The sequence below is a fragment of the Balaenoptera musculus genome, chromosome 16 (genome assembly GCF_009873245.2).
Source record: "Balaenoptera musculus isolate JJ_BM4_2016_0621 chromosome 16, mBalMus1.pri.v3, whole genome shotgun sequence".
Lineage (NCBI taxonomy): Eukaryota > Metazoa > Chordata > Mammalia > Artiodactyla > Balaenopteridae > Balaenoptera > Balaenoptera musculus.
In genome coordinates this window covers 30032766-30038765 of record NC_045800.1, presented here as the reverse complement: position 1 = coordinate 30038765, position 6000 = coordinate 30032766, and positions in this window count along the sequence as shown.

The following is a 6000-nucleotide window of genomic DNA, read 5'->3' as shown; positions in this document are numbered from 1 at the left end:
AGGCTAACTTTGAAACCTCTCAAAAAGATATATCTGAGTTGATTATATCTATATCTATATCTATATCTATCTATCTATCTATCTATATATATATATAACATACATGTTATATATGAGGAAGAAATAGGAAGACAATAGCAATAGCACCTGGAACAGGGACCATCTAACATAGATGGACAATGGGTAGTTTTAGGTGACCCTAGAGTTCACTTAATCCAAAGTCCTCATTTTACAGATGGGGACGCTTAAGTCCAGAGAGGCTGAGTGACTTGTCTGACATCTCACTGTTAGTTGGTGGAGGGCTGGGACTGGAATCAAGGTCTCTTGGTCAGAGCAGTCTCCTTCAATTACCTGCTCTCCTCAGATGGATTCAATCAGTGGGATAGTGTTTTTGTGATCTGCAGGTCTGGGAACTCACCCATTTGGTCAACAGCTGAGGCCTCTATGATTCTCCAGTGAACCATTAACCCACTTTGCTATTTGAGGCTTTAAATGATATTTTTGATGTGTCTAGTAGAGGGCACAGTGTCTAGTGCTAGGTACAGCCTAACTGGATAGCAGTGGAACAACACAGAAATTATTTTCTGCTAAAAATCAGCCAAGTACTAGGAGAGGTGGGACTTAAGGAATGGGAGAGATGGAGAAGAAAGCTCCTGTAGGTCATTATGAAGTATGCTAAAAAAAAATATCCTTTGAATTTAGATATCACCACACATAGTGTGTAACACTCACTTGATGGCAAACCAGCTGGAGGGACCCAATAGCGTTGGCTCATTCTCTGGTCTCCTAGCTGTCCATCGAAGTTTTGTGCTCCTTTTTCATGAATGTCTTAGTCCATTCAGGCTGCTATAACAAAAATACCATAGACTGGGTGGCTTATAAACAACAGAAATTTATTCCTCACAGTTCTGGAGGCTGGGAAGTCCAAGGTCAAGGCTCCGGCAGATTCAGTGTCTGATGAGAACATGCTTTCTGGATCATAGGATATGTCCTTTTGGAAAAGTCCTCACATGGTGGAAGGGGCAGAGGAGCCCTCTGGGGTCTCTTTTATAATCCCATTCATGAGGGCTCCACCTTCATGACCTAATCACTTCCCAGAGGCCCTGCCTCCAACTACTATCATGTTGGGGATTAGGTTTCAGCGTGTGAATTTTGGGGGGACACAGACATTCAATCTATAGGAAGGAAATATAATTGTTGTTGGGAAGTGGCTGCCCAGCCAGGGACTTCCTTTCCTAGATCCCCAGCATTTGATGGGACCATGTGACTGACTTAGGGCCTAAGGAATTGAAGGGAAGGAATTTATGCCAGGTTAGGCCCCTAAAATACTCCCATATGATCTGCATACTTGCTTTCCTTGTCTGGCAACTGCATGTTGATGCCATGGCAACCTTGGAGGCCAAGTGCTGAGGATGGCAGAGAGCCTACATCAGTCTGGATCCCAAAGGACTACATAGAAGAGAAGCACTGCCTACCTTATCCATTATCACCAACCGAACTTTACATGATCTGTTAGCGAGAAATAAACTTGGATTGTGTTTAGCCATTGAGATACTAGTGTTTACCTGGTATTGCAGCTGACGGTTACTTTAACATAGTGACATCTAATTTGAATAATAAAATTGAATTTCCACTTGGAGTATTTGAAGCAACACTTGTGGGGAAGAGAGTAGAGAGAGAGCATAGCACACCGTGAAATCAAAGATCCCTAGCGTATATTAGTTCATCAGGCAATCAGTCTTCAGGTCGAGGTGTCGTGTGGACAATAGCGGCCTCCCTCTTCCCACAGAACACCCTGAGAACAGAAAGTTAGAGTATCCACATTTTATTACTTACAGAACATTACCTCAAAATATGAACTACCTCAGGGACCCAAACTCTCTGCCATCACCAGGCTCATATAAACCTTAATATAATCCGTTCCCTGGAAGAAAATATTAACACCTGTTAAAATCCCCTGCACAGAGAACATTTCCCTGGGAGGTGTTCCTGCACTCATTTTGCCAATTTCCAGATGAATAAAACTAAGGTTTCTTTTTGCTTCTTCCCAAAATATAATTTATTATGTAACATTTACAACTTGAAAAAGAATCCGAGACTATTTTCATGAATAATGATTAGAAGAGTAATGTGCCTGACGTGGGCTACAAAGAAGGGCCCCCCTTTTCGCTGCTGGGCGCACAGGACAATGGGGTTTACTCTCGAGCCAGTCAGGTGGAGCTTGGTCGGCTCCCCCAGATGCTCCCAGGGCCCCTGGGGTTGCTCTGCTGTTTAGAAGGAAATGGATGTGGAAGCAGTTTGCTGTATTGTGGCTTTCTTGCTTTACAGTGATACTTGCAAATACTACCCCTAGGGCAGTAGTTAATGGATTTGTTACTTAGTCTGGGAAGGTGAAGAGAAACTTCCAAAGCTCTGGGTGGTGAGGGAGGAGGAGCAGTGCTCAGAGGCAGTGCCTGTGTGGGTGCTGATCTCTGGGACTTTGAAATACCAAGAGTCATCACCTATGGTGGGTGGTAGTGGTAGGAGTGGCCCTTTAAATTGTTCTCCAGACAAACGTAGGAGAGGAGCAGACCCGGAGGGCCCCTGGTAGGCCAAGGTGAGCCTGGATTCAAAATTCTACAGCTAAGGCTGGTCACAGCCCGACTCACTGCTCGTCAGAGCTACTGGTCAGTTCCTCCAAACCCTGAGATCACCTCTCCTGGGCGAAGGCACCACTAGGGTTCTGTGTAGACACACCCAGGACCTCACGAAAGCTAGCTGTGGGCAGCAGAGGTGACAGGAAGTTGGCCACAGCCAGTCCAGCAAGAGTGAGCCCAGTGCAATGAGGGCAGAATTTGGACTCTGACAGATCTGGGTTCAAGTTCTAGTTATGCCACTCTGGTTCTTCCAAACACCCCAACTAGTCACCACCACCAGGACAGGGCATAGGAAGGCAGTTACAGAAACTGTTGGTGGAACTCAGAGGCAGTGATTCTAAAGCTCTTGGGCTTTATAATAACTGTTTCTCTTTGAGTCCTCCTTACTATCTTATTTGCAATTCTGGTACATCTTAAGAAAAAGATTGTGAACTATTCTACAATCAAAACTTAATTCCCTTTCAGTACAGCGGATTTCCCTGGGCTCTGGGTTGGGGAATAGAGTGGCTGGCAGAGGTGGGGCTGTGGAACTGGAGAGAAGGTGTGGAAAAGAGCAATGGGCAGTGTTCAGGCTGGGGCAGTGGTGTTGAGGTTGGGGAGAGGGGGAAGTGTTTATGCCCCCCTTCCCTTGCCTTCTCCAAGCCATATCTTTATTACTTTTGTTTGCTCTATTGATATTTCAAAATTTTAAAGTCCTTCTTTGTTCCAGTGTTTTTATTGGCCGAGTGACCCACCTGGTTTGCCTTGGCTTTTGCAGAGATGAAACACTTCCTGTTTTGTTTTCAGAAGTAAAGCTCTCACTGCATTTCCACAGTGAATCCTGCAGCTGCATCCATCCCAAACGCAGGGGCCTTGAGTGCAGGCAGCAGGGCCCACCTGCAGATGCTGGGCCTGGCCTGGACCACATGGCTGCCCAGCAGTTCAGTCCTGCTGGGTCCTCCCCACCGTTGAGGGTCCCTGGTGCCGAGAGTGGTGGGGGCGGCCTCTCAGGCAGAATCTGCCCACAACCTCTGCCCCGTTGGAGGGTACAGGGCTGGGACTCGTCTGCCCAGGGACTGCCCAACAGCTGGGGAGGGGCAGGGACTACGGAGGGCAAGTTGGCCTTTGTGGTTCTGGGAGTCCCCAGCCTTAGGCTCAATGTAGCCCAGGTCTGGTGTTTTCAAGCTTGTCTCCAGCTGGGGATAATGCTAATATCCCACACTTGCAGCTTTTTCAGGGCACTGGAAGATTGAGACTTTCTCTTCAAATAACAATGAGCATTTGTTCTGAGCCTTTGCGATCAGAAAGGAGAAAGAAAATCATTCCTAGAGGCAGGGAGAGCAGAAAACCATCTCAACAAAAGGCACAAACTTCTCATTATACATTAGTATGCTTTCAAAGAAGCATTTGTGCAAGCACATTCTTTGGTTTAAAATAAAGTGGCTCTTAAGTCTTAAGACTATCTTGGCCATGTCTTGTTTTGGGAGGAAAAATCTGTTGTGGGGGAAGCTGGCTGATGAGCTGTTCTGTCCTGGGGCCCAGCCTGGCAAACTGCTCCCCTGACGTGCAGCGTGATGCTGAGTTTGGCCACAAGCTGTCTTTTGGGGGGAGTGTGGTAGGACAGTCCCTTATAAGGGGGGATCCCTACTGACTTAGTAATTACCCCTCACCCCTAAATGAGAAAGCCAGGACAGATGCCCTGTACTAAAATCCTTACAGAATGTGATGTTATAGTGAGTTTCTCGGTATCCTTTGAACAATGCAAATACTTCTTCCATGAGGCAGTTGCAAAGTTAGAATTGTAGGACTCCAAAGATAAATTTCATTGATTCCCTCCTCCCTTTTTATAAATAAAAAAAAAAAAAAAAAAAAACAAAACCCAAACCAAAACCCAAAATTTAAACCTCTTAGGAGCAGTATTTAAGATATAAAGACAAAAGAAGCAGGGACTGCCTATATTCTGCAAGTCTAGAGGCTTAGTGAAGAGTCAACACTTATTAGAGAAAGTGTGTTTGAGTGGAGCTCCGGAGGTCCTGGCTGTACTGAATTAGCAGAACCTATGAAGAGGTAAAGAGGTGAGTCTGTGAACTGGGCAGCCACTGAGCTGGGCGGTTAAATGAACAGGCTCTGGACTATTCTGATCTCAGCAACCCATTCCCCTGGATGACCCTGAGCAAGTTACAGACCCTCTCCAGGCCTCATAGGAAAAATGGAGCTAAGAATAGTAACTCCCTGAGGGGCGGCTATGTACGTAAAGCAAACTAGCCCAGGGCCAGCCTGCGGGGACCTCTGGTTACCCCCGTTATTATGAGGGGCCTGCAGCCGTACCAGTATATAGAAGAGACTTTCCTATCTGCACAAAGTTTTTAAAATTGGGGGAAACAACCTCTTTGTCTCTTGTTTCTCTTTTCCCTTCTCTTCTTCACTTTCCTCTGCTGCTTCTTCCCTGCCTTTCTACCCCCAGTCTTGGCACTTCCCTGTCTCCCAGATCTGAAGCCTCAGTGGGAGAGGCCTGCTTCCGGAGACGAGGCCCCCTCTGGGCAGCCTTGCGGGGATGTGCCAGGGTCTGCTGCTCTCTCTGCAGCTGCTTCCAGGCTGAGCCACCACTGAGCGAGGCCAGCCCGGTCCTCGGTCTCCCCCCTTTCCCACTCCACACCTCCTGGTGCTGTTCCTCCTCTACCTAATGAGAAGCTTAGGTCAAAACTGACTCCACTCTCTTCCTGTCGTGTGAAATGAGCCTGTTGGTTTCCCTCTCCCAAATTCCCAGTTCTGCACGCTGAGTCCCTCCCTGCTCCCGTCTAATCTTCCTTATCACTCACTCTGCAGACCTGGCCCTGCTCCTTAACTCCTCCTTAGGCAGTCTCCCTGGCCTCTGGCCTCAGCCACCTTGCCCCTCTCCTCCATTTCTAACCTTTCACATCAGCAGCAGTTGTATCTCTCTCTACTGGAACCCTGTGACATTGTTTAATATCTCCTCCTTAAAAAAAAGCATCCTTTGTGCCATTTATCCTGCAAAAGAAAATCATATCCACAGAAAAGAAAGTCATTTCAGTTGCAGCTTGTTTGCAAAGACCCACACAAACCTCTTGAATCATGCAGAGGGTCCTCATCGTGAACTTTAAACCACTCCACTCCCCCCTGCCCAACTCGGGGGCCTCCCACCTCCCATTCCACAGTTTCCCCATCAGACCTCAGTCTCCAGATCCCCCTTCCCCAACGTGGCGAACTGAAAGCTTAGTTCTATGCTCAGATAAGCTGGTCTGGGAGAGCACAGACCTGGTCATCTTTCATGAGCACATTAGATTCTTGCCTAGTACAAGCCATTGAGAGCACTCAGATACTTGGGAAGAAGCAGAAGGTTAGATTCAGTGTGTCTTACAGTTGT